An 11245-nucleotide genomic window follows, 5' to 3' on the forward strand; every position below is an offset into this window, starting at 1 on the left:
AGAAAGTGTGAATCAAGTATTTTCAAGAGATGAAGCATCGACATTATTACCTCGGGCTTTACGCCTGCCCTTCTTATTCTTACTCTTTGGTTTAGGGAATACATGACCGCCTCCCGGTGTAGAGGTGAATTTTAGGGTGCCTTTTCCCACATCTATGGTTGCTCCCAATAGTTTCAACAGGGATCTTCCAAGTGTGATTTGTCTTGTTCCTACACATTCAATAACAATATAATCAGTGGATACCGTTCTTCCAAGAATGGTTGTGAACACACCCTCGGCTATTCCCTTAGGAATTATGACAGAGTTATCAGTAAGAGTTATTCCTTCTCCTCCTTCAGTAAGTCCCCAAAGTGTCAACACTATTCATCGCAGTCCGATGGAAAGCAAAACATCGGATAGATTAGATGCCACTCATCCGCGTTCCATCGTACGGACCGGAGGCATTAAGGCTTCAGACCGAGAAAAAAAAATCTGGCCCGATAACACCGCAGGTTGCCTACCTCCTCCCTAAAATTTGGGTTGAATAGCTCATCCTCAAACAATCCCAAAAATCACGGCCGGATTGTTCCGCCCCATATCGATCTGAAGTTGCCGCATGTTCTCTCCACACGTCGCCGTCGTTCCTGTCGCCACATCGCCGCCATTCCTTTCCCCACCACGACGCCACTTCCCACCCTGGCCGGTACTTGCGCCTCCACCTGGTTCATGCCCTGCTCTGGCACGCATGCGGCTCCGCCATGGGAAGTTGCCGTTGGGGCCTCCCTGACCGGCGGTGGTCTAGAGTCGGAGGCGGCATAGCCGGGCCGACAAGGATCCGCACGAAGCAGAGAGTCGGAAGCTTCTTCCTTCAATGACTACATGAACCAGGAGCAGGTAACTGTAACTAATTAACCTAGGCCTCAGAGTGCAGGTGGACGTGGATGTCTGCAGGTTCGCTCCAGCCGTGCCGCTTAAATCACCATGTCAACAACGTCATAGAGAAACTGTGTATCTAACTGACCTTCATGGTAGACTCCACATATCCCTATATGTTCCAGACCTGCAGTTCCTGCTTCCACCGCACACTGTTCTGACTATCTCCTGGATCTAGATGAGGGGATATTAATTGCTAGACCTAGATCTACATGTGTGTATATTTTATGAAATTTATGAACTGCAGGTCATTGTAGTTCTCTACCAGTTGGAATTGTGAAATCAATTTATCCAGCTGAATCATATAACCAATTTCTATTTTTGTGCTTTAACATACTGTTTGCCCATGCTTTTTTGCGTCAAGAATTATGCACGGATCATGATGAAGTTGGTACATGTTTTTTTACAATTAGCGGGAACTGTTGTTATATCATACATTTCAAATTTGTTTGCTTCCACGTAGATTGTAATCTACTGCGTGCAAATTAAATTGACGCTTCCATGTTTCAGTACTTTCATATCCTGCTTATTATGATGTTTCTTATGATGATTGCCATGATGCTTCCATATCCTGCTCGTTATGATGCGTGACAGGCTTCCATGAACTTTTTTTGTTTTATGCCGTGTCAGATGTATTTTCATGCGTCGTGTTTTATAATGTCCCAAAATTATACAGTGATGATGATGGTGAAGTTGGATACACATCCAGTTAAATTGATCATGCTTGTGTGTGGAGCGAAGGTAGAAGTTGTCAATTTCACTGGATTTCATGAAATATTGCAGATGCTTGAGTAGAAGAAATTCAAAAGCGAAGCACATAGCTGAAGAAAGAATGCTTCTAATGTACACATGTTCTGCCTCATGGAAATAAATTTGCCAATTAACATAAGTATGCTTTCACTTCTTATCAAGCATGCTTCCTCAGATTTCAACTTATGCTTCCAAGATACATAAGGTCTGCCACATCAATCAAATCAGAAATTTCAGTACCCAAAATTTGTCTGGATTCCGGAAGCATGCCAATTTGCAAAAATGAAATTTCTCTAGTGCTAGTGCAAGTTATATATGCTCTGATGGCATAATATCCTTGCTTTACGCCGGCCAAGTTTTCATACTTGATTTTTTCTTCAACTAGTGTCATTGTGTGATGCTCTCATCGTACAATAATTTTGCTTCAACCGCCACGAGCCAGTGCTTCAACCATGTGTGTTTGCTTCACGCAAAGTTTCCAACCGATGCTTCAACCTTTCTTACTGCTAGGACGTGGTTCGTGTTACTAATCGATGCTTCTGTTATATAACATAATTCTGCCTAACCTGATTCTAGTTGTGTATTCAGCGATGTTGCTATACTGTCGAGTACGCCGCCTCTGGGATACAAAATGCCTTATTCATGAGGAGCTTGCAGCGCATGGGAGATCGTCCATGATCAGCCCATAGATCGGCCAATAATGCTGGTTAGGGAGACGCGAGAAAAGTGTTTTTGTAGTAATGCTTAATTTTGTCACTACAGGGAGTTGTAATTTTTTGTTTAAAAATATTAATTTGTTCATTGCTTCGTGCTTCATGTTGTGCTTCCACAGTTTTCTTTTACGAAGCAAATATTTTCATCAACTGAATTTTGTTTTAGTTGCATCAAAACTTGTATTGATATATCAAAAATACTAGCATGTATAAATAAATATATGTATTCGTCGTAAAAAGAATGTTGAATGTTCCATGATGTGAACAATATGTCTCTAGTGCCACATAAATGATGCTTCCATTTGTCAATATAAGTGTTTTCTTGGTTCAAAAACATGTCACCATGTCGCCATTGCAAACAAATGGAGACTGAAAAAATGGTGCTTCCATCGATCAAGACGAAAGCTTCTGTCAGCATATTGAAAATACAAATCATAATTATTTTTCAACATTTATTTTTTTGGAGACGAATTATGAGAAGCACGGTCCCATTATTTTTGAAGCAAATTCATATTTACTTAATATTGAAAATAATATCTGGTCCCGTAAAGAATCAAATAAGGAAACAGATTTGATCTGCGTGGAATATCAAATCAATCAGTCACCTAAAAATCTGGAATCAATTTAGGAAGCATTTAATAGGAAACAAACTATAATTCACAATTAGCTGAGATTCCCAGATCTGTTCCATAGAAGCATGCAATCTGGCCCACGAATTACGGAGGTAGTCACGTTCGGGACTGGCTTCAACATCATACGGCTATCATCTATTTGATCGTGTGGCCACGGCCTAATCCGATGGGAAGCTATCAATCGGGTTCCGATTCCTAGCGCTGCAAAATTCAGTCATAATATCACAACGGGCATTAAATTTTTTACCATCAATAGTAATTTTAATAGTAGGGTCCCACATTGAAGATTCAGAGTTTACTAAAACATGATCAAGACGCTCACGAATCTGACTATACCTTTCTTTCAAGCAAGATGTATTTGTCTCAAGAGTGTTTAATCTATTATAAATACTAGCAAGGGATGAATCAAGATTATTAGCTGAACCATATGATGCAACCAATTTTTTTATAGCATTAAAAGCTTGATCCCCATCACAATGAAGGAAATCTCCTCCCACTACAGCATCCAAGGCATATCTATAGCGAAGCATAAGCCCAAAATAAAAGTTACTAAGGAGCAGACTTAGAGTCATTTTACGTTTAGCTTTACGATAAGAATAAAAAATTCTAGACCAAGCATCTTTAAAACTCTCCTCATCCACTTGTTTAAAAGTGAAGATTAATTCCTCAGGTGAAGAAGTAACAGGTACAGAACTAGACATGATAAAAAAATAAACTAAATGCAAGTAACTAATTTTTTTTGTGTTTTTAATATAGAGAACGCAAACAAGACAGTAAATAAAGTAAAGCTAGCAACTAATTTTTTTTTGTGTTTTTGATATAAGAGCAAACAAAGCAGTAAATAAAGTAAAGTAAAGCAAGACAAAAACAAAGTAAAGAGATTGGATGTGAGAGACTCCCCTTGCAGCGTGTCTTGATCTCCCCGGCAACGGCGCCAGAAATTTAGCTTGATACGCGTAAAGCACACGCCCGTTGGGAACCCCAAGTGGAAGGTGTGATGCGTGTAGCAGCAAGTTTCCCTCAGTAAGAAACCAAGGTTTATCGAACCAGTAGGAGTCAAGGATCACGTGAAGGTCGTTGGTGACGGAGTGTAGTGTGGCGCAACACCAGGGATTCCGGCGCCAACGTGGAACCTGCACAACACAATCAAAGTACTTTGCCCCAACGTAACAGTGAGGTTGTCAATCTCACCGGCTTGCTGAAAACAAAAGATTAACCGTATAATGTGAAAGATGATGTTTGTTTGCAAAGAACAGTAAAGAACAAGTATTGCAGTAGATTGTATTTCAGATGTAAAGAATGGACCGGGGTCCACAGTTCACTAGTGGTGTCTCTCCCATAAGATAAATAGCATGTTGGGTGAACAAATTACAGTTGGGCAATTGACAAATAAAGAAGGCATAACAATGCACATACATATATCATGATGAGTACTATGAGATTTAATCAGGGCATTACGACAAAGTACATAGACCGCTATCCAGCATGCATCTATGCCTAAAAAGTCCACTTTCAGGTTATCATCCGAACCCCTTCCGGTATTAAGTTGTAAACAACAAACAATTGCATTAAGTATGGTGCGTAATGTAATCAACACAAATATCCTTAGACAAAGCATCGATGTTTTATCCCTAGTGGCAACAGCACATCCACAACCTTAGAACTTTCTGTCACTGTCCCAGATTCAATGGAGGCATGGACCCACTATCGAGCATAAATACTCCCTCTTGGAGTTACAAGTATCAACTTGGCCAGAGCCTCTACTAGCAACGGAGAGCATGCAAGAACATAAACAACATATATGATAGATTGATAATCAACTTGACATAGTATTCAATATTCATCGGATCCCAACAAACACAACATGTAGCATTACAAATAGATGATCTTGATCATGATAGGCAGCTCACAAGATCTAACATGATAGCACAATGAGGAGAAGACAACCATCTAGCTACTGCTATGGACCCATAGTCTAGGGGTGAACTACTCACACATCGATCCGGAGGCGATCATGGCGATGAAGAGACCTCCGGGAGATGATTCCCCTCTCCGGCAGGGTGCCGGAGGCGATCTCCTGAATCCCCCGAGATGGAATTGGCGGCGGCTACGTCTGTGGAAGGTTTTCCGTATCGTGGCTCTCGGTACTGGGGGTTTCGCGACGAAGGCTTTAAGTAGGCGGAAGGGTAGGTTTAGGGGCGACGCGAGGGCCCCACACGCCAGGGCCGCGCGGCCAAGGCCTGGGCCGCGCCGCCCTGTTGTGTCGGCGCCTCGTCGCCCCACTTCGTTTCCCTTTCGGTCTTCTGGAAGCTTCGTGGAAAAATAAGACCCTGGGCGTTGATTTCGTCCAATTCCGAGAATATTTCCTTTGTAGGATTTCAGAAACCAAAAACAGCAGAAAACAGCAACTGGCTCTTCGGCATCTCGTCAATAGGTTAGTGCCGGAAAATGCATAATAATGACATATAATGTGTATAAAACATGTGAGTATCATCATAAAAGTAGCATGGAACATAAGAAATTATGGATACGTTTGAGACGTATCAGTCCACATGGCATGCACAAAAGTGATTTGAGATGGTTTTATATCCAAGGCTACCCCCATGTGTGTCCGGCTTCTCGGACATGGGGTTCCTACACTTAAGCAGATTCTGGATGTATAGGGGGAACTCCCTCGGAGGTGAACCAGAGATAAACTTGAGATCATATGGGATGATCCTTGTTACCACATGTACCTATGACTTAACCAAGCTCAAATGGAGGCATATGCCCACTGGGGGACCCCCGATGGGATGCAGTCAAAGGGGTAGACCGCGCGGTCAACAGAACTAGGGTTTCGTCAGAAATCGAGCATCGGATTTAGGGAATGGCCCCAAAACTTGTATTTGTCCACATGGCATGCACAAAAGTGATTTGATATGGTTTTATATCCAAGGCTACTCCCCCAGGTGTGTCCGGCTTCTCGGACAGAGGGTTCCTACACTTAGGCAGATTCTGCATGTATAGGGGGGAACTCCCTCGGAGGTGAACCGGAGAGAACCTTGGACCATATGGGATGATCCTTGTTACCACATGTACCTATGACCTAACCAAGCTTAAATGGAGGCATATGCCCACCGGGGGACCCCCGATGGGATGCAGTCAAAGGGGTAGACCGCGCGGTCAACAGAACTAGGGTTTCGTCAGAAATCGAGCATCGAATGGGGTGAATGGCCCCAAAATTTGTGTGTGTCCACATGGCATGCACAAAAGTGATTTGAGATGGTTTTATATCCAAGGATACCCCCAGGTGTGTCCGGCTTCTCGGACATGGGGTTCCTACACTTAGGCAGATTCTGGATGTATAGGGGGAACTCCCTCGGAGGTGAACTAGAGATAAACTTGAGATCATATGGGATGATCCTTGTTACCACATGTACCTATGACCTAACCAAGCTCAAATGGAGGCATATGCCCACCGGGGGACCCCCGATGGGATGCAGTCAAAGGGGTAGACCGCGCGGTCAACAGAACTAGGGTTTCGTCAGAAATCGAGCATCAGATGGGGTGAATGGCCCCAAAACTTATGTGTTTAGGGTTACCAAAATGTTCGCAAAATAGAAAGTTGGCCCGCAGAAGCGGGAAACCCTAGGGCGGGAATGGCCTCGGTTAGGGTTAGGGTTGGAGTTAGGGTTAGCAATGGAATTTTTCCTAAATGTTTTAGGACATATGTACATCGATAGCAGAAGTTAGGCCTAGTGGCTCCGGTTGACCCGTCTGCGAAGAGCGTCACCCGTGGGACCTACATATGCCATCTACAAATTCTTAAAAAATAGAACCTTTTTTACATAATTCATACTAGTAAATAAATAATAGAAACATAATATAAAGTAATATGAGAGAGAAAAAAAGAAAAAATAAAAAAAACCTATATGCCGAGGGTGGCCATCGGCATAGGGGGGCCATGCCCTATGCCGAGGGTAGCTCTCGGCGTCTGTCTGACGCCGTGAGGGGGCGGTGACGGCGCGGGTGCGAGGGCAGGCGATGCCGGTGCTACGCCGAGGGCCAGGTTGACGCCGACGGCTGCCCTCGGCGTAGCCTCCTCTACGCCGACGGTAAGTGTACGCCGACGGTCGTCTTCCGGCGGTGCACTGGCGAGGAGGTACGCCGACGTCCCCGATAAAAAGCCCTCGGCGTAGAGTCTGGCCGTCGGCGTCTGGCTCCATTCCTGTAGTGTCGTGATCGTCTACACTCACACTTGACTTGCACGGCTGCGTCGCAGCTAGCCATCGTCTGCGCCTATCACCTGACGGGAATGGGAGTTGGGTCGTGCTTTTCATGCTCCAGAATAATCAGGTTCGGTTTGGACAAACTGAAACAGTAGGCTGTTCACGACAAATAAACTTTGTAACCTTATCATATTACTTTTGTCGCCGATCCGTATGTATCTAGACACCTTCTAAAATGTTATTGGACACCAAATACTTAAGCAGGTCATCAAGGGTTATTCGTAGATGGTTCATTTTTTGATAACTTTCTACGTATGTGTAGTGTACAGAGTAGTTAATTAAGATGCCACATTTCTTAGTATAGCTAAAATAGGTTTGGGCCAATGATGAAAAATAAAATCATTCTATTATGTTGATAGGGTTGAAAGTCAAAAACTAATATCGGCCAATTTTGACTTAATTAGCATCTCTTTAGAGCATCTCCAGCCGCGTCCCCCAAAGCGTCCCCTAAACCGCGTCAGATTGAGCGTTTGGGGGACGTGTTTTGTTCCTGCCGCGTTTGGGGGACGTCGCTCTCCAGCCGCGTCCCCCAAACGCCGCCCCCAAACATTTAAAATACTTCTTTTTAACACAGAACCATTTATCAAATATAGCATATGAATAAAAATGTTTGCGAGGATTGTTTTCAAATTAAATTACAACAAACAATAAAACAAGTAAAAAATATAATAAATAGGACTAGATGCTAGATCAAGGTGCCACGGTATTTTCTTTGATCCTCCACAAATGCTCAACGAGATCAGCTTGAAGTTGATCATGAGCATTGCTGTCACGGATCTCTGCGTGCATGGCGAGAAAATCAGCAAAATCTGCAGGCAACTCATGATCAACCTCCGCAAGAGTGCCCTGACACTCATAGGGACCAACATGTGTCCTGGCATGATTCTTGTGGTCATCCTCGATGGTCATGTTGTGCATGATCACACAAGCCTGCATCACCTCCCACATTTGGTCGTGAGACCAGCTTAGAGAAGGGTACCGGGCAATGGTAAATTGTGCTTGAAGCACACCAAATGCCCGCTCGACATCCTTCCTGCAAGCCTCCTGTCGCGTAGCAAAGTGGGAATTCTTCAGACCTGATGGATTCGATATTATTTTGACAAAAGTGGCCCATTTTGGATATATACCATCGGCTAGATAATAGCCTTTGGTATATTGGTGGCCATTGATCTCATAGTTGCATGGTGGAGCATGCCCTTCCACTAGTCTGCTGAACACCGGAGACTGCTGCAACACGTTGATGTCATTGTGTGATCCCGTCATGCCAAAGAAAGAATGCAAAATCCACAGGCCATAATCTGCCACAGCTTCAAGCACCACACTGCAATATCCATGACGCCCTTTGTATATACCTTGCCAAGCAAACGGGCAGTTCTTCCATGCCCAGTGCATGCAATCGATGCTTCCAAGCATTCCAGGGAATCCTCTGACAGCATTTTGTGCCATGATCCTTGCAGTCTCTTCCTCAGTTGGCCCTCTCAAGTAGTATTTGCCAAACTTTCCCACCACAGCTCGGCAAAACTTGTACATGCACTCAATGGCAGTAGACTCACTCATGCGAAGGTAGTTGTCCTGTGTATCGGCAGGTGCTCCGTATGCAAGCATCCTAATGGCGGCGGTGCACTTCTGAATGGACGAGAACCCGACAACGCCTACAACGTCGAGCTTGAGCTTGAAGTAGGGGTCGAACTCTCGAACGCCGTGGAGGATATTCATGAACAGGCCCTTGCTCATCCTGTTCCGGCGCTGAAAATTGTCTTCATGTGTTGCACGTCTACAAAGTAGTCGTTGTGCAGCATGGTATGCCCCTCCATCCTCTGCCGGGGCTTGGACTTCCTTCTCCCCCGCCTTGATCCTCCGCGGCGCGGCCTCTTCCTCTTCTCCGCCTCAGCGTCAACCATGTCCTGGAGGGACGCGATGATCAGCAAATGCTCCCGCAGGTCGTCGTCGAAGGCTTGCTCGTCCTCCAACAGCAGGGCAAGCATCTCATCGTCGTTGTCCATGGCTAAAGCAAAATCAATGGTTAAAATTGCGCCGAGGCAGACGACGTAACGAACAACGGCCAATCGCGCCTACCTGGCAAGTCGTCGAGCACCTTGTGTGCGCGGAGGTGGGTTTGACGGCGCGTTCTGGGACGCGCTGGCGAAGCGGCGGCGGCGGCACGACCGGCGGGAGCCCCAGCCGCGACAACGGTGCCGACTCTCAGCAGAGATCAGATGTCCAAACGGCCGGGAAATCCAGCGGCGGCGGAGGGGTGGGAGGCGCGGGAAGGAAGGAGCGACGAGGAAAAAGGCGCGAACCAACGGTTTATGCAAATAGTCGCCGACATGTGGGAGTCCGCCTCGCTTTTCGTTGTGTCCGGCGTGCCCGGAGCGTCCCCTGTGGGACGGGGACGGACTCGGGGCGCCGGACACCGTATCGGACCGCGCCGGACAAAAATGGGTTTTGGGGGACGCGGCTGAACAGATTTTTAATCCGACGCGCCCAAATTGCTTTGGGGGACGCGTGATGCTCTTACATTTGACTCGTTTGCATTGCTAAGTTAAATGTCACAGGAAACTAGCAATGGTTATTTCGTGTATGAAATGCCGGATCTGCGTAAATACTTTGAACTAAAAACTGGCCATGTTTGAATCCTAGTTTCTTGTTGCAAAGTTAGAAACTTCTTTTGAGACACGACCTTAATTACTTGGCCACACTCTACAAAAGCGTTTGGTATGAGTAAGGCCATCCCCTCGTTTTGTTCAGGCTTCTTTGCCCCTTTATTCGCGCTCCATCCTCTCGGTTTGTTTCCTATTTACCATCAAGCTGATATTTATCTTTTTTTTTTGGCTCTTCATCATGTTACTGTTACTAGTTGGATTTGCAATATGGTTGGCATGATTTTTTTTTGGGCATATAGCTAGCAGCCAATTATTATTTCATATGAGATCTATGTATAATTGTGTCCCTCTTTCCTTTGCTTGTCACTTATTCTCTCCACATAAGTACGCCATGGTACGACATAAATCTTTTTAAAACATGAGTGTCTTTCAGGAATGCCATACAATAAGTGTTATGTTGTTAAAGAACATAATCTTGACTATAATGAGGAGGATCGGGCAGGGAAAGTGGTCGATTAGAACATGCACATATAGCATACTCCCTCCATTCCTTGATATAAGGTGTATAGTTTTTCTGAAAAAGCTCCAAAATATAAGATGTATTGCGTATAATCATTCATTTGGACATTTTTTTATGGATTCGGTTGCATTTTCTTAGCTCATTTAAACTCCTCTATTTTCTCAAAGCAATAATTCAGGGGTAATCTTGCCCAAAAGTCGTGTAACTTGACTCAATATGCGTTTCTTAATTTCCGTGCCAAAAACTATACACCCTACATCTAGGAACGGAGGGAGTATATGATTGTCCTGGCATGCGTGATGACTTGCAGACTACGGGTTGACCCTTTTGCTTCACTGTGCACAAATGGACATGGTTGTGCATTTGCCACGGGAGGGATAAAAGGCCTCCCTGCACAAAACTGAATCGCCTTTCCCTTGCGAGAAAGGCGTCGAGCTGGGTTGGTGAACATGAAACATAACAATGTCCTAGGTTGACCTTTTTCTTCAGAACTATGTGAGATACAAAACGAGAATGTATTAACTCACTACTATAATCCGTAAAGCCTTCCATGTATGGAACAAACAATGCATATTAGTGATCTTGAAATGTTTGTTTGCTTTAAGGAATGAAACCGTCCGGTTCTAGCAAAGCAATGCCGATTAATTTCTAGATGGATTGTGTTTGTAGGGAACACTTGAGATCCAATCATTCCTACTAAAAGTAATACCACTGAACTAATAAATAAGATAAAAACAAGAAGATAGTAACTCACGACTACAACCCCTAATCACAGACAAAGACATGGGTTATGCGTGTACCACGTTAGGACAAAATACACACCCTTGAGGACAAGTGGATTTTCTTT

Source organism: Lolium perenne, chromosome 5, assembly GCF_019359855.2.
Source record: "Lolium perenne isolate Kyuss_39 chromosome 5, Kyuss_2.0, whole genome shotgun sequence".
Lineage (NCBI taxonomy): Eukaryota > Viridiplantae > Streptophyta > Magnoliopsida > Poales > Poaceae > Lolium > Lolium perenne.